The sequence below is a fragment of the Plectropomus leopardus genome, chromosome 4, assembly GCF_008729295.1.
Source record: "Plectropomus leopardus isolate mb chromosome 4, YSFRI_Pleo_2.0, whole genome shotgun sequence".
NCBI lineage: Eukaryota > Metazoa > Chordata > Actinopteri > Perciformes > Serranidae > Plectropomus > Plectropomus leopardus.
This window is the reverse complement of record NC_056466.1, coordinates 20442684-20466872: the sequence shown is the minus strand read 5'-3', so window position 1 is coordinate 20466872 and position 24189 is coordinate 20442684. Positions and strand designations below refer to the sequence as shown.

At 38.1% G+C, this 24189-nt stretch overlaps 1 long non-coding RNA gene across 1 annotated transcript in view; it reads left to right on the top strand.

Annotated features, from left to right (window-relative positions):
• LOC121941632 overlaps positions 1–1789 on the top strand; it is a 62424-nt gene extending 60635 nt beyond the window's left edge. The window contains exon 3 of the long non-coding RNA XR_006105765.1: positions 1695–1789. This is a non-coding gene — a long non-coding RNA (uncharacterized LOC121941632). The remainder of the gene's footprint in view (positions 1–1694) is intronic.
• Positions 1790–24189: the final 22400 nt, after the last annotated feature.

Below are 24189 nucleotides of genomic sequence, written 5' to 3'. Positions count from 1 at the left end.
TAAAGGTTATGACTTTAGGATATCTTTGTTAGTGACAACTCTCTCTGAGGCTGTTATGTTACCTGCAGCAGCATCCTCTGTAGCCATGAGTAAACACCTGCATCGACCATAATAGTGACAAACGAGAGACCAACAGTGATTGACCAGAATCATGTTGATAGAATAGTGTAAAATTATTTACAATCATATTTAGAAAAGCATCTCTATCTGTGTGTTCTTTTAATTCATTTGGACTGTTGGCTCCATGACACTAAGAGGCTTGCTGTTTGCTAATGACTTTACAGCTGATATTACAAAGCAACCATCAGATTTATGCAGGGCAGCTTTACAGCTAGCAAACACAAGAAAAAGTAGGGCTGCCCTTTGAAAGTCAGAAATATTCATTAGTCGGAGAACCCTTAGTCGACTAAGATTGCTTCAAGTTGAGCAGTTTTTTTTCTTATTTGCTGGCTGTGTGCTGTGCAGTGTACTTCTAGGGATGTTTTGGTCCCCAGATTTTGCTACAAGTAAGTGGTCATGACTTTGACACTACTCTTTGGTACAGGTAGTAGCAGACATGCAGGCAAAGACACAGATGAAGAGAAACTCTGCACTGTAAGTGGAAGAAGAGGTGAAGAGGCTCACAGCAACTTTATGCCGTCTCTGGCTTTTGTTTGATAGCTAGTGTTGGCAAAAAATGTTGTGTGTTTGCAATCTGTTGTAAGCACAGTCATGAGCAATTGTATGAATGTATGCGTCATCCATGGTCATATTTCAGAGGCCTCAGAGTCCTTCCCTGTCTGCATGCAGGCATTTGATGAGTCTCCATGGTGTCTGAATGCTAAGATACTGCAAGAGCAAGGACTTATAGATGTTTAGACTACACTGATAGGCACAGCTGCGTGACGTGTGAAATATACTATTTAAAGCTGAATGATTCTTCTGTTACTTTAAGTTTTTAGTATGTCTCTGTCCATGCAGGTGTTGTGCCAAAAGCTTTTCTGATCAGATTTGTGTATATTAAAGTAAGAACAACTGAGACTTACTGAGTTTTTTTAAATCATTCATCAAGTTTTTGTTAATATTCATCAAATTTACTTCATCATTCATCAAGAGTACAAGATTTTCTATAACACTATATTACATGAATGCCACTGTCACACTGAATGTCTCACTGAGCCCCATTCAAACTTTAAAACGTCACATGGAAAAACAAAGAAAAATCGTTGAATATTCATACTGAACTGCTGAATCTGATTATACTGGCATAATTATGAGTCGGGTGCAGCCCTTAAATAAAAAAGCCTAACAGCTTTGATTTTACATCTGTTACTTAGCTAAACTGCATGAATCTGGCATTGGTTGCTTTGTAGCTGATAAAGTAGCCTGATTTGTAAACCAGCTGCGGGAGTCTAGATATATTAGCTGATGTTATCCACTCAAGAAAGTATTTTGCAAATTGGCAACATTTGCTAGCTTGCAGGTCTTCGGCATTAGAAAGCGAGACAACTTTAGCTTATAGTAGCCAGCTAAAACCACAGTTTCATTATATATTTTACATGTCAATGTTTCATCTGGGATTTTTTTTCAGCACTTGAGAAACTAAAATTATGATATGGGGCACTGAATTTGATGAAGTTACAGTTTTTTTCAGACAACAAATGAGACAAGAATTATCTAACGCAGCCGCTGTCCTTCTACTTTGCCTCCCACAGCTCAGAGATTACTTCGCTGGAGGAACCTGGACAACAGCTCCGGAGACGGACCTTCAGTCAGCAGCTGTAACAGCTCGAACTCAGCCAGTGCAAACCTCAGCGGTAAGTGAATGTCTGTTTCTGGGCTGCCACTGCAAAATGTATATGATATAAACACAGCATGTGTGAACTTTGTGTGGGTGCCGGTCAATTGTTGACGTGAGCAGACCCCACTTCTTAACTAACGTTAGCCACTGTTGCACACTGTAGCAGCGCTGAAGAGAGATGTAGGACACTGTCAGGAGAAGTTAGCCTTGACGGCTTTCTGCCAGAAAAGTATTTTGTAGTTAGGTTTCATGACATCCTTTGGATTTTTCTGGAAGTTTCGGGTCGTGCCCTGGGCATAGAAGTCAGTCCAATGGCTGTTACAGGCCACCAAGGAAGTTGGAAAAGGGGTCAGTTTTTTAAGATACTTTACAGTCATTTCTACTATTGGCAATACAAACAGTTAATATTAAAAGTTACATACAGTACCTTTAAATTATCAACAGAAGAAATTACCAGAATGTTTACTTATTGCAATATTGCAATATTGGAATATTGCATACCAGTTGAATATAAAGGAAACATGTCTCCTCTCACTTCTTTCTCTCTCTCTGTCTCATTTACTCACACACACACACACACACACACACACACAGATACAGATACAGATAATACAGGCCTTGACCTTTTGGCCAATGGTGCTGTCATAGTAAGTAGGGTGAGAGCACAAACCTGACTAAGCTCTTTAACTGTGGCTGTTTAGACACACTCACACACACACTGTACACATCACGTGTGTCTGTGTGTTTGTGTGTTTGTGTGTCTGTGCTTGTGTGTATGGTGAGGAGGAGTCACTAGAATAGCTGGCTCTACTTCCTCATTTGCCATATTGTTCAGAAGAAGGTACTTAAAACCAGATGGATCTCTCGTTGGCTCACACACACACAAATGCATACACACACTCGTACAAATTTAGAATGCATATTTATGAGATGAATTGCTTAATTATTGAAAGGTTTGAAATGGAGCCAGTCAAGGTGCAGCGGTATGCATATGTGTATGTTTTGAAAAGGAAAATCATGACATGCATACCTCTGCAGGTATTGATGGCTTTACCAAGTACATGTGCATGGACACACAGATAATCGACAGATCTACGGTTACACGTGCACACTGGACGCCTAAAAACTGTCTCCACTGCGTGGGAACCAGTGATTCATTGTTTTTTAAATACTTCAGTTGAACTTTTTAACAATTTATATTTTTCTCGACTCACATGCTCAGAGGCCATGTTCATGAAGTGTAGCGCTCACTGGAAAAACTTGTCTGATCGGAAATCAGCTTGTCCTCCGTTGAGCTCGGGGAAACCCCTCTTGTCCTACTAGTGAGTAAAGATAATGATAATTTTACTTAAGCCCATTATTGTATAGATTGTGAGATTTAAATCTGATCAATCTAACATCATTGATCAGCCTTAAATGATCAGTTCACCTCAAAATGAAAAAAAATGCATATTTTTCCTCTTTTCTGTAGTGCTAATTAGCCTTTTATCATTCTAAATTGTTTTGGTGAGTTCCCAAGTGTTGGAGATATCAGGTGTAGTTTGGTAGAGAGAAAGTAGTTCATACATAAAACTTCTAGCAACAAGGACTGTGGATTATCTGGAGAGGGACATTGCTGTTGAGTTTTTCAGTTTTGTTTTTTTTTTTTGGTGATTTGAGCACCACAAGCAGAGTGATTTTCTAGTTACATTATTAATGTATGTAAATGACATACTGATTTATTTCCTTACACTGTTTTTCTTATTCAAATCCTGGTTGCTCTTTAAAGTTTATCATAAAGATTCAGGGATCCTTTCACTTTAACATTTAGTTTGAAATAATTTTCAGTAGTTGAGTGCAGAAGAAACGTGCTTTTTTTCCTGAAGGAATCAAAGTGAGCTTGACTAGGTGCTTCAAGGTTACTGTTCAGCTTGTTAAGGACGTTTTCAATTCCTCCAAATTAAGTGATATTTTAATTTGTTGGTAACTACCCTGTGGCTAAAACACGTTTTGATATCAACCCCTCTATAATTCAAATTTATTTATAAAGTCTATTGTCATAAAACACAGTTTGCCTCAGAGGGCTTTACAGTGTATGACATCCCTCTGCTCTTAGACCCTCACGTCTAAGAAAAAAACTCCCCCCAAAAAACCCTGTAACACATAGATATGCGGGGGTGGGTGGGGGCGGTGGGGGTTGTAGAAACCTCAGGAAGAGCAACTGAGGAGGGATCCCTCTCCAGGTGAGACAGATATGCAATAGATGTTGTAAATAACAATTAAATTACAGTAATGACAAAAAGGAAAGAGAACGAGTGAAAGAAAAAGAGAGAGGGAGAGAGAGGGAGAGAGAGGGAGAGAGAAGCGCAGTAATAATACAGCGTGGTAATGCTGAGCTGTGGGGTTGTGCCTTGTCTATTTCTGCAAAAGTGGTAGTGCACTGACCGCCAGCTGCTGTATGTAATACATGGACTACATATATGCACCTCATACAGCCCCACATCAAAAATCCTGAACTATCCCTTTGAAGAGTTTGAAGACTCACTGCCCAGTGGTTTACTTTTAAGCAGATGTCACAACTCTACAAAGTATTTTATCCTCTGTGTTGACACTTGTAATATAAATGGTAGAATTACCCTGTGCACAGTCCATAGTAGCCTGGCAGGAATGGGTACTTGTACATGTTGGATTGGCCAACACAGTTCCCAGATGATGTTGCATTACTTTACAGCAAAAGTTGGGCCAGGTTCAACTTTTTGCAGGGCAATGAAATCATTAAAATGACTGATCAGGCTGCATAATGGTGCTAATGCCTGTGCTCTGCTTTGAATTCTAAGTACAGTACTTATCTATGGTGCTTGTCTTTGGTGGATGTGTGTGTTCATCTTGAAGAAAAAAGAAGGAATGCTGAAGGCAGGGACTCGGAACAAACTTCACTCTTTTAATAAAGTATAATGGTTAATAGGAGACTACTTCAAAACATAAGTGCTGATTTTTCCTTTTGCAGTTATTAGGAAGTATAAATGGTCACATGACCTGACCAGCCACCCCAGACCAGCCATCCTATTCTTAGAATTTTAATGAATACAACCCAGTTTCATATCTTCATATGAATCATCCAGCGCTCAGACTCTTTTTCACTATTAACACTTTGCGGTAGTCACTCTGTGTTAACTTGAGAGCGTACAAAAATACGAGTTACTCATTTAAATGCTTGTGACAACAAACCGCATCAATCCAATTTACATGTTCAGATGACAGACGTTTGCAAATTTTAGCCTCTGAAGACTGGGAGCTGCACAGTTGTGTACACTCGCAGTTATGAGACACTGCAGCTTGTACATTTTGATGAAAAATGAACTGAATTCAGAGTCATTAGTACAGTATGTGGGCTGCTACAAAATCCACATACTGTATGATATTTTAGCCCGCGGCTTATATTAAAGCCCTCTTTACACTGGTAATCACACTCAAAAGGCCGGCGCAGAACAAGGCCATATTTTTTCCTGATCTCCTTTGTCTTCTTCCATCATCTGTGCAACATATCATCTCTCCCCTGAGAGGAACACTGTTTGTGTTTTTCCAAGAAAAGCACTTACATACAAAGTAAATGAAGCTTCAGTGGTTGCCATGACATTTGTCACATTCTGCAACTGAACTGAGCACTTAGGATTTTCTCTGTTATAAGTTTAGTACAAAAGCTACAGCAGGATCCAAGGCTTAGATCTCTGAGAGGTTACTGATGGTTCAAAAAGGAGGAAACCACATTTGTGTAGGTTAAAAGGCTAAAAGTAAAGACAGACTAGGGAAGTATTCTTTCAGTTGTTTTTTTTATTTAGTTTTGATGGTTTATTTAATTTATTTGACCTTTTATTGAGTTTCACTAATTTATTCGATTGCAACTAAACACTTGACATTTAACATTAACATGATGTCAATTTGATAGTTAACATTTCTTTTATAATTACCAGTCACTGAGCCATTTAGTTTTTATGTTTCCTTATTCTCATGTTTTAAGCTTTTTCGACCATTTTGCTTGATATTTTATTGATTAAGCTTTCAACTACATTTACATTGATTTATTTTTTTCCGTTTTCTTGCCATTAAATAAATTAGATATATGATAAAATCCTCTCTTCACTAAAACGGTCTCTTTAAAAAAAAAATCAAACTAATTGATTCAACGTCATTCATTGAGCAGTGTTAACTCGAGTGATGGAAATTCACAGATATGTGCAAAAGTATTCTTACACATTATAATTTCCATCATCTACTACCACAGTTAAATCAGCAGAGATGCCTCTGCTAAACAAAGAATTCAAACACTGAATAAACAGTCATATGCTCCGTACTTGCCAAAGAGACAGCCCTGTCCTATGTGGAACTGGACAGGAAGGGAAATATATTGATGGTCTCTTCAAAGCCAGACTTCATTAATAAAAACAGTAATTTACTTGCTGAACATTGGAGCTACTTGTCTACCACTGCCTCATTTACTTAGTTTGATTGTGTTATTGTGTGATTTTGATGAACCTAAACTAACCCTTCAAAACACCAAAATTACACAATAACACTAACTAACTGTTTAAGGCAGTGATAGACCAGCAAGGTCAAATTAGCTGTTTCTGTCAGTAGAGCCTGGCTTTGAAAAAAGCATACTTTTAGGTTGGAGGGCTGAACTTGACCTCTGAAGAGGTTTTCTGATATCTGCTTGAAGGACATGTTAATTTATTTATTAACTTAAAAAAGTCTATCATTTGCATTTTGCATCAAAAATCTATGAGACGAGCTGTTACAGAATACAAGGAGTGGTAACCCCCAACTGTACTGTACTGCACTAAACATATTTGCATTGTTGCATCAGTAATTATCACCCCTGACTCTTGGAGATACAGTTCTTCTTCAGAAGGTTTACTCCTGAGAACGGCAATGTTGATAAACCAGCTTTAGCTTGCATGCCCACATTACAGATGAGAGCCATAAAGCTACAAATGTTTCATAACCTTGCAGTGAGTTGTGACTGACAGGCTGTTTGGAAAGTCGCAGAGTTGAAGGTTGAATGAAAGAAACCTTGAAGCTGAAACCTTTTCAGAGCAGACATTTTAACTTGTCATGGCAGGAAAAGCACAGGTGTTACAAGTAACACTGAAGACGGCTCAGTTCTATTCAAGTGTCCCATTAAACTCTGACAGTGTGACAGTGAGACGGCTAGAACAATACCAGGACCCTGAGGCACCTGAATAGAATTCATGGACATCATTCATTTTAGTATTTACACTAGAGGACTGCACGGGGATTGAGATTCTGCATGTCCTGCTGGACCCAACGCAAATCTCCTGGGAACAGGCGGCCAAAAATTAAATTGCAGGATTTTTGCGGGGTGAAAACTGTAGAAATTAGTTCCTTTAAGTGTACATTAGTGATCAAACTGTCCTGAAATACATGCTGGTTTATTCAGAAATCAAAACCGTGTGAACAGATTAAGCAATTTGTACAAGACTGTGAACTACACTGAACCCGAGCAAGTTCTTTGGCATTACCGTGGATACTCTTACAAGGTATGATGGCTCGTAATGACCAAACAGGATAATCATTTAACCTCATGATCTACAAAAATCAGAACATAGAGCATATTTACTATGTTAAAAATATGTTTTGCAGGTAGATGTCTTGGTTAGCAGGTAGTCTGGGATGCACACATTGAGGGAGCGGGAGAAATGGGTCAGAAATCCAGACTTAAGGAAACCGTTTCGCGCAATGGTCTAAGAGCCTGTTTACACTTGGTATTAACATTTATCTCAGGTGATCCAATCACATGTGGACAGTGCTAAATACAAGTGTAAACGACCACCAAGATGCATTGTGGTGTGATCACTCCAACTATTTGCAGAGATGGTTTGGGATACAGTTGACCACATATCTCTTGTAGCGTAAATCCTTATGTTTCCTGATGCCTCCCCAACAAGGACTACATCATCAGTGCAGGATGTGGTGGCTGCTTTGGTGACAGTGCACTAACACTCTTGTACTTACCCAATTTATGCAGAGTTAGAGGAAATGTTCTGTGACCATCATAGACTGTAAAAATAATGGATGCAGCAACGGTGACATTACCCATTGTTTTCTGGACACCATCTGCATTTTGGCATCGCCATCTTGGTTTTTTGGAGCCAGAAGTGACCATATTTGGAGCTTTGGAGGAGCAAAGGTTGGATATGACTGAGAGGCCAAGGACACTATAGGCAGATAGCCTGTCACTCAGAGAAGCCCGCCCTAAATTATACGTTGACAAAATATAAATGGGTGAGTTATATAATAATTCACTCCCTGTACAGTTGTCATGAATTAGCAAAATCCAAACCTTTTTTTGCATCAGGCTATAAACATGTAAATTTCTGCTTTAGGGTTTGGCATTTTAATTTTTTTGGGGTGTATGGGGATTGACTTGATACTAAGGCCAGCCTCAAGTGGCCATTCAAAGAACTGCAGCATTCGACCCTTTCTTGTTGGCTTCATTTTTCAGCCCTGGAGGTTGCTGTTTGGTGACCATCCACCATTTTAGCCCATAAAAGACTTGCTGAATTCTGCTTATAGTGATATCTTCATCTGCACTGATACAACTGCTGACGTGACCAGCGAGCAAGCTAGTGAGAGTGTGGATGTAATAACTGTGCATGTGGCTTTTTGACCGTCCAGTGAAAGTGATAGGCAGTAAGGAAATCTGAACACAAGTGGTCTGAAGTGGTCAACTGGAGGAGACTAATAGAATGGCGATATGTCTTGGTTGTCCACTTGTACACTTGTCCACTGATCACCAAAATGCATATTATTACCTGTTGGGAACAGACTCCTTTGTTTTTTCTACTGTGACAAATCAACACGTTTCCTGTGGGAAAAAACAGCTTGTTTCAGGCTTGACTTTTAAATAAAAACATCATGTAAAGTTGTTAGTTCCAGCTCCCTGGATGCTTTGAATCGACTTTATTAGCACTGTCAACCAGAACAGGCAGCTGTTTAGTGTGTTTTATGATAGAAGCTTATTCACAAATGTTCCCAGCTGAGTTATTTGTTATTATCTCTGCTCGGATGTCTTGCTCGCCTCCACTTTCCTTCACTTGATGTTTAGAGGAGCATTATGTAATTTATGACCATTATCAACAATGACCAGCTGCTAGCCAAGTACAGCAGCATCCACAGGTCTGTGAGAAATAAAACAGGTTGTTTGCTTTTTATGGCTTCAGAATGAACTGTGATGTAATGCTTGGGACTCGCATTTTACACCCACCATTCTCCATCTTTAAAAAGTTTTCTGAGGATTTATGTGTAGGCTATTTGTGTATCTGAAACTTTGACAAAAGTGTCTCAATCTCATCTCAGCATCTCAGCATGCAAAGAAATCATTAAGCCATTGGTATCGATTGAAACCCCTGCAGATATATTAGGGTGATTTTATGGGACAATAAAATCTTGCTCAGTGCTCCTTCAACAACTACATACATTTTAGAGTCATATTGCAGCAGACAGAAATGAAAATCCATGGCACTAATATCAGAGATCCCATATTGATTGGGATTGTTTTTTTGTTTCTCAGCTTCTTGCACTTTCCGAGCAGTGCCTACTAAATGAATCCCGCTGTTTTTATGTGTGGAAACAAACTCTGAAATATTAGTAAGATAATGCGAGTCGACAGATCCGGGAGAGACGTGAGCAGAGATCAGCATGAGGAACCAAGAAACAGTCTATAAACACTTTGGGGAATGAAGCCCTGGCTGTCTGTTCTGGATAAGTGAGAGCCTTGTTCCAAGTTCAGACTAAAGTGATCAAAGAGTAACAGGTGGAGTCTTAAATTGAAATCGGCCCTTTTGATAAGCAGCTGAATAACAACGAGGGCCAAACAGCTTAGCACATCTTGTATGCCTCCCTGTTGAGGCGACTTTATCATTTGATCATTTGAACTCTCGGTTATTGTTGTGACTAAAGTGTTCAGAATACAAAACTAGACAGACAATTTTTAATGTGTCCTTAGAAGTAATGCTTAAAACTGTGTAAGAATTTTTTTGTAGATGAATGTGTTTTCTACCATGGTGTGGAGTGGTACATGTATTCAGATCTTTGAATGAAGTAAATACCACAATATAACAACACCAAATTACTAGTCAACGTCACATTTAAAACTCTGTTAAACCTGCAATAACTGATTTTTTTGGCCACTTTAGGGCAGCAGAAACAAGTAGTGAACACAACACTGACACATCATCACCATGTAAGTTGGTCTGGTGAACTTGTTAGCAAGCATCACCTAGCAGTAATTGAGCCACAGTCATATTTGTGTTTGTCCGATGAATATATATATCCGATATTTGCTCTCTTATAGCTCTGTTATTTAGTCTCTACCTCTTGAAGGAAATATCTGTCTTTTTAGCTGCTTAATGCCCCGTTATGTTTACCAGCAAAACGCTGACTCTTTCTGTCCGCTATTTCCCAGCGTGCACCAGATGTAAATATGTGACATCAGAAAGACGTTGGACTTCATGGAGTCCTGCATCTATCTTGTTTGGATAATCTTGTTTGGATTGGATGTCAACAATTTTTTAGTTGTATAACTGCATTAATTTCACTTTGTGTGGATGGAAATGTCAAATTAAAGTTGGCATTAGACATTGCCCTGATATTGAATTTTGGTCAACTGACATCTGTATTCTGTATTCAACCAAATATCAACATCTTACAATGCTTGCGGTCAGCTTGGTTGGTGCTGAGGAGTACAGTGTGTTTGTAGAGCTTTTTTGATATATAGCAGAGAAACTGAACTGAAACAGCAGAGTTTCAGGGGGATCTTTGGCATTTTCCTGCCTGGAGTTTGTCTTCCTATATGTTTCTGTGTGCTGGCATCTGATGGGAGCAACAGATTCTGTTATTCTTTTATAAACAAATAGCTAAAACTCATTATAAAGCTTAGTAAAGCTGTGGGGAGCTGCAAAATCAGGTGACAATTCTCTTTAGGTTCATCAGTATGAACAACTCTCACTGTCATGTGATGCATTGCAACAATGTAACATTTGCAGTGACATAAAACTATTAAAGTAATAAATAAAAACAATGATAATTCCCTTTTAAATAGGGTGGAGCAGAGGTTTTACATAGTAGAAAGTACTTAAGTAGTACCTAAAGATAGTGCTTAAGCACAAACGTTGAATTACTTTCCAAATTAGAAATGACGTGTTATTAGTAAATGTTCATAAAACTGTTGGTCCAGGCTAAATAAGCCGAGAACTTTCAGTACAAGCATTTTGAACAGCTGAAAACTAGATCACAAAAATTAAATTTGTGTATAAAATTAATGCAAACAAAAACAATCACAGCTCAAGTGTTTATCTCTTCAGATGATCAAACAAAACTGTCAAAAAACTAACAAACAAAAACGTCACACTTTTCTCCTTACGCACAGGTGTTAATGCAGCTCCTGCAAACATAAAATAGAACAGCAATCAAAGGCTCAGCCTAACAGGTGCCTGAATTAAATGTAACAATGGGGCAGCTGTAGCACAGTAGGTCGAGTGGGTTTGACTACTGAATGCAAAAATGCCTCCCTGAGTGCTTCCTGTCTAAGTGTCCTTGAGCAAACAGTGAACCCCAACGGCTCCCTGTTTATGTGTTTATATTAAGAAAACTGAAGTTATTTTAGCCACAATTATAGTAACAATAAAGTGTAATTTTGATTCTTTTCAATGGGATTCTTTCCACCTAGCCTGTATTAAATGTCTTTTAGATGTCTTGGTTTCAATAACAATAACAATACTGTCTAAACTGCATGAAAACGAGACATCTAAAAGGTACTTTTCAGCCACGTTTATAATAATTTGAACCTACACGTCTAGACATCTTTTGACCTACAAGTCAGTTAATCTCTTCTGCACCCAGAGTGCTTATTAGCTGTACAAGTGGCACATTTGTCTGGACAGGAGTTGATGAACGTGAAGATGATTGAGGATTGAAATAATTTACAGACAAGAAGATATTTAGATATCATCAACAACTTGTTCAGTCACCTCTGTGTCTAGAATTATCTCCTTTCATGTGAGAAACAATATTCAGATTCTGTAATTGTTGTGGTTCATATTCTTTTTTCATTTTTATTTTTTACTGTAGACTTTTGGAAACTCATTTACTTAAGTACTGGAGTCCTCGCTAGAACAGAGTGTGTTGCTGTGCAGCTGCATATTAACTGCGGGGGGACATGAAGGCAGAGAGCAGGTGGTGTTTAAATGCTTTGTATTTACAAAATGAGGATATCTGGCGTGATATCGAGCCAGAGTGCAAATGTGTACTTGAAATAGAAAAAAAAAAAAAACAAAGCAGGCATTACTGGACCTGAAGATATTTACATTTTTTTATACAGTAAGGGACAATACGAAAAATATTTGGCTGGGTGAATCTTACATTTTGGTTTTTAAAATGTTTGGAATAAATGTCCTAAACAGAGGCAAAGCATAAATAATTTGAGTTGGTCGAATATAATATAAACCATAACATATTAGTGTAATCATTTTCACAGTAGCCACCAAAATGCACATTAGAAGTGGGATTTTCATATTTTTGGCAAATATTACAATATTATGAACACAAGACACTAAATAAAAGGCTTAACTTGAATTATGATGTAAGCCTACTTTATGAGACAATTTTAAATTTTTAAAACTTCCTGGAGACACTGAAGAAAAACAACAGTATCAATCATTTTAGCAAGTGCTCCAAATTATGTTCAAGTGACAAAGTCCTCCGGTAGCAATCGTGATAATTAGAAAGAAGGAAATCAGGCGACGGTATTATGGAGCAACAAAGTGCGTGTAGGGGGAAGATTGGTGTGGATGGAATCGTCAACAAAACATCAGACTTAAGCACACTGTTTCTTTCCTATTTACAACTGACAACCAAGGTTGTACACAGTGTTTCCCTAGCCTTAACAAAGTACTTATTTTACCCAGAATCATGATGTTTCCCAAAACTTTACTGAGTCTTTTTGTACCTAAACCTAACCAAACCTTAACTTCAGAATTTTCATATCATAAAAGCGGATTCATTTTTCTATAGTGGTTTGTGATTGTTTGGGAAGCACTGAAGAATGATGTTGTCTTGCTGATGTGAGGCATAAAAAACATGTTGTACGAGAGGGTACCGACAAATGACAGATTTTGTTGTTTAATTTGAAGGACTTTTTGAATTTCTGTTGCTGCTGGAGGAAATAACTTTCAGTCTCTGACTAGTTAACTGTAAAGGGGAAAGATTTATCCCTGAAATAGTGACAAGAGTATTGTACTATGGTTATGATGAAACGCAGCCACTGAGCACACTAAACTCACCATTTGCAACTATTTTATTCTTTTTTTCCCCCCTTAAAAAATCATGATGCAAAGGAGGGCAAAAATAAGAATTTAGGATGAGTAAAAATTCAAATCCCCTCTTCTGCTTACCCTAAAAAAGTCAGAATACAAAATGCAAAAATTAAAAATACATTACTCTCTGTCTTTTCCGACCTCTCTTGCCCCTCGCAATAATTTTTGTAGAGTCCCTAAGAGGGAAGATACTCTGTGAGAACAAAAAGCGAAGAGACAGAGAAGCTGGAATACCAGATTGACTTTTTTTTTGCTTGTATGCCTTTGAACTTTGTAGATTTGTACATATCCATACTAAAAAAAACAAAACAAAAAACAAGGCAATATTCACGCTTTATACCACTTATGTGTCAAAACATGATCATCCACAACAGCATAAATAATGACAAAACTGTATTTGTGTTCCCAGGATCTGATGTTCCACAGCTCAATATCCTCTTTATATGATTCATTGATGAGACCTTTCAAAGGCTTTTGTGTTCTCATCAGTGTATTTCCTCAGGTTAGATGTACGTTTCCCTGGCTCAATATGTAGAAATCAGCAACCTACAGCTTAGAGTCTACTGATGTTACCTACGCCGGTAAATTTGTGGCCAAGACTGTTTAGTTTACTTTAGATATTGAAATCTCCACAGGGCTGAAGAGATTTCTACCATTGAAACTGCTGTTGAAACAGTAGGGGCCACGTCCACCTCAGTAGTTACAACATGTGCATTTGTACCCACCAATAAAAACCATCAGAGTAGTAGTGGAATTTTATTTTGACAAAATTCAAGACATTTGCACCAAATATTGATGCAGGAAAGGCACAATTGTTCCATAAAAAATATCTGCAGTATACCTCTGCAGTATGCTCTTGATTATACGGGATATGTATGAATTTGGGAGCATAACTTTTAGTAGGAAAACAGTTTATGAGAACAACCTGCAAGGTAATGTCATGGTATACCTGAGAATCTCATGATGACTTTGAAGAAAAATAATCCTTCAAAAAATAATTAAACAATTGTATAGTTTGATGTTCTGTTCCAGATTTATATATACATATCAGGTATTTATTATTTTGAGTTTGATATTTAGTGATCCAGATTTATTTATTTAGGTATCTATACTGTGACTTGCTCAGTTTAGTTGTTATAGTTGTAATAGTTTCCTATAGGGATGAGCCCACAGTCACTTACAGACCAACAGCTGGCCAGTAAAGATTCCCCACAGAGGCTTTTAAGATGTGTTCAAGGACATCTGTGTAACAGTTTCTGAGATGTTTCTGCAAAGTGAGATGGAAGAAAAAATTCTCTAAGGTACATCTCCGCCTTGCTCACCCTCTCCTCTCTCTGTCCTCTGTCATGTTCCCACCAGTGCTACAAAGCATTACAGCCATGCAGTGTTTCTATTATGTTCGTCTATTAAATAAGTGAAGAGTGTGTGTCTGTCTTTCACATCTAATCGTCCACCAGCCCACTTCCTCCATCAGGAGATACAGTATGTCAAAGCCTCCGGGTATCTGTTTGTGGATCTGTGTGTGTATGTGTGTGTGTTTGTGTGTTGTGCTGTTAAGAGTTTAGCCTCGAGTCCTGTCAAAACCTTGAGTTAACACACACAGAAGCTCATTTGCAGAGGACGCTCAACAACGAACAAGACAAGACAAACAAGGCGTGGAACAGAAGAAGACATTTTTCAGTACAACTGTTCAGTGTGTGTGTGTGTGTGTGTGTGTGTGTGTGTGTGTGTGTGTGTGTGTGTGTGTGTGTGAGAATCATTTGTGTTTGTGTGAATCCTCTGTGTTCTGGCCTTATTTAGGCTCATTTACAGTAAACAGATGAGTTAGAAATTCAGTTTATCTGGTGTCGGGGGGGTGGCGGGGATAGTTGGAGACGTGGGAAAGACGGAGAAAAGAGTCGGAGCCGCTCCATGCATACAATGATCTATTTATCAATTCCCCATCCTGTTTCTCTCCTCTCCACCCATTCTCTCCTCTCCTCCTCCTATTTCTCCTCCTCTCTTGACTGGCCTACTTGCTTATCCTCTTCAGAGCACTTTAAATTCAACTTAACAACACTTTTTTTTGGCTGCTGCATTCGTTCCTCTCCTCTTTTCCCTTCATTTAATTTCTGTTCGATTCCTCATCCTCCCTGGTACAAATAAGATACAGTAGAGACAATTGGCTGCCTCTATCTCATTCCCGTTATTACTCCATCCGAAGTTGTGTGCAAATGTGTTTGTGTGTGCAGTTTGTTTCAGAGAGAAGGAAAGAAAGGAGCAACGAGGACAATACAGAGGGCCATAATAACTGTGGCGTTGTTGTTCTCGACAGTACACTGCAGCAATGCTTTAATTAATGTCTAAATATAGAGTCTTAAATAAACGCTTAGAGGCTGATTTGAAGAAATACATGCCAATTTCCTGTAGGCATATTGCTTAATTAAAAATGTTATTTTCTGAATTTAAGATTATGTCACTCTGTAAAATGGAACCAGAAAAAACCAAGCAAGAGAGAAAGTGAGGAAGGTGAGGAGAGAGGAAGAGGAGGGCGTCTCAGTTTAAGTCTGAACTTTAGGAAATGTGTTTAAACAAAACTAAGAGTCTACAGCCAGCTTTGTGAGGCCGTACTTAAAGCTGAATGCAAACATCTGCTCACTAACTCTTAAGAGTCCTGCATGCGTCTGATTTTCAAGAGCCAATCGCGAACCAACACCACAACATGCAGGATCACACCAGCCCAACCAAATGTACTTGTAACCAATTAGTCTCGCAACTCGACCCGACCCACAGATATGACATCCATAGTTCGATCCAAAACTGCAAAATGATAATGTTCAGATGACTCAGTAAGGCAGCATATTTAAAATGATTGACATTTAATAAATGTGAAATTAAGATATTATATTTTTAAAAGAAAATAATACAGGAAATAACATTTAATTCATTTGTTGCTCATTCTTATAATATTCAGCAGCACATTTTAGCGTCTTAGTAACACACCTGACTGAAGACGTTCTCATATTACTGGAGGCGCAGAAGTCAGAGGACAAAAAGCAGTCTGCAGTCAGAGAACAGAGATGTTAAAACCTTTAATTACATTATTATTATTCTCATTTAATTTTAATATAATTATAATCCAACACCTGCAGTCTGACCCCGCATGTTCTGGTTTTCACCCTGAACTGAACCTGAAAATAAAATTAAGACAAAATACCACCCCATCACCTATTTTGCAGCACTCTCACTGAGACAGCTGAGACTGATGGTGTTGTTAGTTTTGCAGGTGTTTGGTTATAAAGTATTATACAAATTATTTTTTTTTAAATTCAACCAGAGGAGGGAATGGCAATGCATCAAAAAGCTTTCAAGACATTTAACTTGAACCCGGAAATGTTAATCTGTTGAAGACTGATTTGGAAAGTCAGGGGATCATCAAAATTGATTGGATTTGTCCTCTAAATACTAAAATCTCAGTACAAATTTTCATTGCAATCCATTCAATAGTTACTGATAAAAAAGAAAAGAAAAAATGAAGCAAAAGTAAAAATTTAAGTCTGGACCAACCCAAAGAGTGACAAATCCTGTGAAAAGATAAAATCCAACAAAGATATGTCTATCAACACTTTACAAGTTCCCTACCTTGATTGTTGCACTCACCCCCAAGCTTTCTTTCTGTTGAAGATGTAAATATATAACACATCTGTTGATTTTTTTTTATAAAAGGCTTAGTCATTTCCTAAGACAGCTGCATTTGTTTGGGACTATTTTCTGATGTGGATTAATGCACATTTGGTTTGCTTGTGAGTATTTGCAGCAGGATGGTGTATGGTAGCCTGATAATGGAAAAAATAGCCATGTCAGTTCACTTCATTCATATATATAAATATTCATAAAAATATACTATTTATAATATATTTTATATATATTTACATAAGTAACAAATAAAAAACGAAGCACAGGTTGCTAACTTCTTAATATTTCTTAATATTTGTTATTTATTCATTTAAAAAACAAAAAACAAAAAACAGCCTGAGCCGGACCTGGCCCATATTTTGTCCCTGTTGGGACCCATCGGGCTGTGGTTTAGATAAAGAACTCCAGGGTGGATAATGGTATTTTGTTTTGTCTGTTTCCTCAACCAATCGGTTGTGAGTGATGTTTCCATCCTACCAGCACCATTTCATTTTGTGTCTACATGGAACTTGCAGAAGTTGCTACCAGCAGTGTTTCATGATAATGTATATTTCAGTTGATTTCAGACTCTTCTGTTGCCATTTTGGTGTCCCTATTTTTTGCCGATGTAGCTCTGTAGCTTTCAAATTATGCAAGAAGACGACATCAACATTCGTAATCCTGCCAACAAAGCTCTGATTTCATTGATTCTTCCTCCAACTGGAGGAAACAACAGTCAATGGGGCACACCACCAGACCTACTGTGTGTAAAAATGCTGAGATATGGGCAGCCATATCAGAGGTCTGGTATTAGGCTATGTGTGTGTAGTATCGTGCGGTGGTTCATATGAAGGCACATGTCATCTGGTGCAACAGTGTGACTCACTGATTTGTTTTTAGCAGTTTTGGGGGCAACAATGGATTTCTGTGGCTCAGGGAAGTAAAATATATATGGCTTTGGGATAAACAGACAAAACTTGTTTGTAGGGTCAAGTCTTTATTGGTTTTGGTGTTTTTGTGGGATTTTGTTGACAAAAAGAAATATAGGATATCACTAGAAATATCCTTTAATGAGAGACAGAAGAGGGACGAGGAGAGTGTTTCTTGTGTCTGTCTGTTGTGATGATTCGTAGAGTTTTTCTGATCACCATTTGATCCTCTTGCATCAGTGTGTGTAAGTGTGTGTAAGTATGTGTGCGTGTGTTTGTGAGAGAGAGAGAAAGAGAGAGAGAGAGAGAGAGAGAGAGAGAGAGACATATATGACCAATCTGTATCTCCTCATTTTCTGCCAGAATTGTACATCCTTCCCACAGTGGGTTTTGTTTTTGTGGGTACAAACACTAATCAGAGCAGGAAAACCCAGTGGGGGGCAGGTAGAGAGAGGGACAGAGAGAGTGGGTGGATGAAAGTCATTACTGTGTGTGTGTGCTATTTGTGTTTTTCAGAGCGAGAGAGAAGGAGAGAAAGAGAGAGGGAGAGAGGTATGAGGGAGGGGGGGGGGGGAGGGAGGAGGAGATTACACTGAGGGGATAACTCAAAGCTGATTGAAGGCCGTGGCGGGCCGGAGCATGTGACTGGCTCATGTTGATATTCTGGTGTCATCAAGATCATAGTTCGTTTCTCTCTAACACCCTTCAATCAGCAAAGCTGCTAAAAACCCATGTGTTCAAGTGTATATTTAGCCACCCTGCACTGCTGCCTTCAGCCTGCATTTGCACCGACATTTCAAATTCTCAGTGCAGGAGAATAAAAAAATGGTGGATTTAGGCACTTTAAGTGATATGTCTAATCTTTTCATCATCATCATCATTAGAAAGCTCTTTACGGCAGAAAGCGCTTAATTCTAACCAAAATCCAATTTTTTTCCTGCAAACTTTCACCAAGAAATCCCTTTCTGGCAGAAAGCCCTGAAGGCAAACTTCTCCCAACAGCATTTTAAAATGTACCTTTGTCTGATTGGTGTTTCACCTCGCACAGCAACACAGGAATATAAGATAAAAAGAAAATACAAGCTGAGGAGAGGGTCTCTTAAGATAAATACACCACCACATACCTCTAGCATGTATGAGTCCATACATTGTTTTTTTCAGGAAAATCCTGCATAGTACACCTTTAAACCAAATATACTGTACAATTCTCAGGTTGGTGTTGGCTGCTTTGATCAGTTATAGAAGACAGGCAAAGAGTGAGCAGCTGCGTTTTGGTATTAAGAAGCCAGCAAATATTGTAGAGTTCGTTGCTTAATGTTAATAACAGTACATTTTTGCATGCATTATATTTGTCCATGCCCCCTCATTGCATGTTTTATACAGTGTTGATGCTACATTGGATCTTAGTTCAATAACACAGCAAATCTCAGCTGCTGTCGGTGAGGTGCACAGTGAATACCAGTGGAGCCTAAAGGTACAATCACTCCAGCACCAGTCTCTGCAAAAATAAGCTTTTCCATTTGATGCAACCAAAGCTTCTACGACGGACGAATACAAGATTTCCTGTCTTGTGCAATTTCCTGGCAGACTCAGAGGCTCACCTTTGTTCAACCCCCCACAGTTTTTCAAAGTCAGCCAATGCAAAACACTGATGCACCAGTGTTTGGGAATGTAGAAAAACGCATCATGCACTCACAGTTTGTGATTACTGTGATCAGAATTTATTTGTTATCAAATCAAAATCATTGATATCACACTCATTATGGGCCTTTTGAGCAATTTTGCAGGTGCAATTTTGTTGGACATAGAAGTGTATAGAGACATCTCTATCTGTACCTGTTCACCCAACTAAATTATCTGTCTCTGTATCTATATTCCGCTAGAAGACAAGAAGCTGGCATAGTTAATACCAGACATCTCAGCTGTTGTAATTTTTTAAAATAATTTTTAACCTTTTATTTAGTTGGCATTGTTGTTGTCAATTAATGTTGCCAGCAATTGTGCCTTTAAAACCTCAACTTGATATAGTAATGGCATATAATTAATTATGACATTTCCACTTTCAGATGCTATACTTTTTTACCCGTCTCTCTCTCTCTCTGTCTGTCTTCTCTGTCTCATTTTTATTTTTAACTTCACAGAGTTGTTACTGTTTTTGACCCATCTCTACAGAAAAAAAAGGAATATATATATATATATATATATATATATATATATATATATATAATATATATATATATATATATACATCATTGAAGCTCAATAAACAGTTTTTTTTAATGTTTGTCAGAGGACTACCTTTATATATTGTATTAGTATTTATTCTGTTTTATGAGTAATTTTTATTACGTAATGCCGCAATTATTTTGCAGTTGTTTTTATTTATATATATTTAAATAAGCAGATTCTTCATAGGATGTTGGTGGACACTAAGTCAAAATTTCACCAAAACTATGGTTGATGCATACATTATATCACATCTTCAGTTGTTGAATAATTACTGAAATACAAGGTAAATTGTCTAGTTTTTTTCATAATTTGGGCAGGGTTTTTTGAAACAGAGGAAATAAAAAACATACATAATACATACACAAAAAAATTTTACTTTCTAAGCTTCATCTTTATATATAATTTGCGGAAGTTTAAATGAAAATCCAGCTGTCACATCAGTCTTTGGTCCCACTTTACTCCAAGACATGATATGAGGGCGATAGCTGGGAAAGCTTTCAGCTTTGAGCCGGTTGCCTGCTGTGCGCTGACTTGATGGGTGACAGAATATAGAAATCACTTTTCAATAATGTGTCGTAAATTAAATCAAAGTCCTACCTTTGCAAACAAAATTGGCATTTTTATCTTTTGGCAATCCATGATATTGTTATACGGTTATTGCTTAACATCTAGATTAGTTCAAGTTTTCTATTTTGTTCCAACTGCAAACATTACTTTTTATTTGTAATGTGGCTGTTAAGATCACGGCGATTAATGTTGATTATTGTCGTTTTTGTGCTGGTTTATAGTTTTAGTTTGATTTCTTTTGCATTTCTTGGCACCAACTCTTGTCTCCTTTCTTGAATGTCATTACAGGGTCGACATTGCAGAAAGCTGCTTTCTGTAATTCCCTCTGTGTTGCTTGACGCTATATGAATTAATCTGAGGAAACATACATACCAATAAGGCTTTTTTTTCTCCCCCTGAATAATAATGGCCAACTTCAGACAGAATAAGCATTCTATTTACATTGTATTATCTGTACTTTCAGGAATAACATATTCCATAGCTACTCCATCCATAGCTGGACAAAGGGCATGTGAGCAATACCTTAACGTAAAATAAAAAAGTTTTTAGGCTATTGAAAATATAATCTCAATCAGCCACTCAGATTTGCAGTTTTTTTGACAGAGATATTTGGATGGATATACTTACTATAATTTTTGCCTTTTAAACAATGTTGTTTAGCCTTCAACATCCCATAAACATATGTTTAATACACACATTTATTTTAAATATTGTGTTCTGTTAATATGTGTACAACAGTTATTAATTTTGAGAGTGTGGCTCGTTACCATAGCTTCATACTCTAAACACATACAACTTAAACACATTTTCTTTTTGGAAATCAGTCCTTAGCAGAGCATGGAAAGTTCTGAAAGTTGGCATTATTATAGAATTTTTTACCACCGAAATAATAATTTTTATAGCAATTTCTCACCCCATGTAACATTCAATTTTGTGAAGAAAACAGTAAAACTTTATAAAAACAGCAGTTTGCAAACTATCACAAAACTCTGCTTGTGCATTCCACTGAGCAAAGTTCAAACACACACTCTTGTCCAGGCGTGCATGTTCATGTGTCTTAAATAGTAAGGTTTAGTAATAATTTAGTATTTTGGACGCACGGAGCAGCGACTACATAAATGAGACTTCGAAATACTTTATGAGTTGTGTGAGAGTTTTGTAACAGATGATCTGATATAGTTTTGCTGTAGTTAAATGTGGACCCCATTTACTTCAATTCATCAAGAATTGTCTCTGTTTCTGGATTCTTCATTCAACAAAGCAGGCTTGCAAGACAAACAAAGTTTTCTTTATGAATTCATCGTTACGTGGCGAGAACAGTAGATACACAAATTATCATTCGGGTGTGATGTGGGCCTTTAAATGACCTTTTTTTAACTTATGCAGTGATTAGATAGTTTCTTACATACATCAAAATGTGTTGCTTATTTTTGCAAAGTCCTTGTAACTGTTTTTTGTTTAGACATTTAAAAACTCCAGAGCATAAATTTGTATTTTTCCCTTGAGACTTACCAAGCTCTGAAAATCATAAATAAACAATGTCAATAAATAATCCTGACATGATGACACCTGAAATAAATCCTTCGAGAGGAGGAGGGAGACTTAGTGCTGAAATAACCTGGGAAAAGGGTGAATGTGACACACCAAAAACAGTTTATTTATGGCGTGTGCACGTGTGTGTGTATGTGTGTGTTTGGGAAGGTCCCAACAGTATGAGCTACTGCAGCTATAAGGTACCCTGTTTTGTAGAGGAGGGGGTTAAAGATAGGGAGAAAAATAGAGAAGGGGGAGCGGGGTGACAGAGGGAGAGGTTGGTGTGTTTTCAGCTGATCCACTTCCTCCCTGATGTTGGCTCTCATTTGTCTTGGCTGGAAACTGAGTACAAGGCTGGAATACTGATGACTGTTAGTCCGCAACCCCCCCCCTCCTTCATCTCCTCCTCTCTTTCTACCTCTCTCTCATCTTCACCCCCCTCCATTTATCCTCTCTACACAACTCTACATTCTGTCTGCTCAACTGATTTCCTGCCTCCTGTCTCTCTCCCCTTTTTACCCTCCTCATCTCGGCTCTCTCCCCGTTGCAGCTGCACTTCGTCGACCCAAATTTTCCCTTCCACCCCTCCTCTCTTCTCCTTCTATCCATCTCTCTATCTGACTCGCTCTACCTCTCCCGCTGCTCAGTCTATCACTTACCGGCTACAGTTATCCAGCTCCATTCCTCCTCCCTCTTGCCTTTTTTTCTACCCTGCGTTCCTACCCAATTCCTCCTCTCATCTCGCCTTCGGCGTCCCCCCCCACCACCACCTCCTGCTTCTTGCTTGTCTTTTCTGCTTTGGCTTTTGCTTTCTCTCATTTAGCGTCAGCCTCCTGTCCTCCTCGTTCGGTCTGCCTCCCCGTCACCTTTCTGCTCCCCTTTCTTTCTCTCTGTCTCTTTCTGGCTTGTGTGAATTAGTTCCTGGTCTATGTGGGTCATGGGGGTGATGAGTCGTGAAATCAGAGGTGTGTATATGTGTGTGTTCCTGTGACTGAGAGTGAGGGAGAATGGCCGAGGGAAACAGGAAACAAGAGTTATGGGGAACGAGACAAAAAAAAAGACTCTGTAAAGGTGAAGTCCAGTCAGGTCTTGAGAAATGTAGTGAAATGTGTATGAGTGTGTCTTCAAATAGAAAACATGCTCCCTGGACAAATTGTACACTTCCATCCTTCTATACCTGTACTTCAAACATTGTACTTTGGTATTGAAAGTATTAGTGTGAGCAGCAGGGCATAAAGTAACTGATTTGGCCTTTTAATATGCTTGTCACTTATTTAACATAATGCACAAATAGCCTAACTGGTACATTTACTGGTATTTGTAGGAACTTCTTTTCCAGAAAAAAAAAAAATTGTTTATTCTAATGCCCCAAAAGTTGACATTAATGCATGTGTGCTGGAACATGAGGCATGATTTTTATAACCATAACCAAGTGATTCTGGTGCCACAGAGTTTCAACATATCCTCCAACTTATTTCACATCTCCTCCATCATTAGCTGCTATAAAACTCTATCCCGCTAGATATTTTGTGGATCTACAAAGCAACTCCAAAACTGTCGTAGCAATTTTCTGGACTTTCTCAGCCTGTCTGTGCTATTGATTAGCTCCTGCTAACACAAATCTCTCCTCAACTTTAGCTGGCCTATAAAATGACTATAATCCTTGCGCTTTGACCCGATGTGATGGCAGTGTCGCGTCACATCGGAAACATTTTTTGTTTCATATATATATATATATATATATATAATATATATATATATTTAGAGTCATCATAAAATGTCAATAAAGTGTTAGTACCACACGGTTTACTTAAATACCATATTTGAGAAAATGTTCTTAATTACATTTCATTACTTAATATCCAAACTCACATTACAAAAAACATACATACAAAATCCTCACTGTAATTTCCCAGGACACACAAAACAAAAGATATTTATGGAGGGCAGTGGGGTCGGCTTTAGAGGCCTTACCCATATTTATGTGAGCAAGCCAGAGGCATGAATATCACAGGCGCATTTAGGGCAAATACATGTACTTGAAGTTATATAAGCTGTGCTCAGTGACAAGACACAGAGGTCAACTGTTCAAACATGTAAAACGACCAATATCTATGCTCATTGG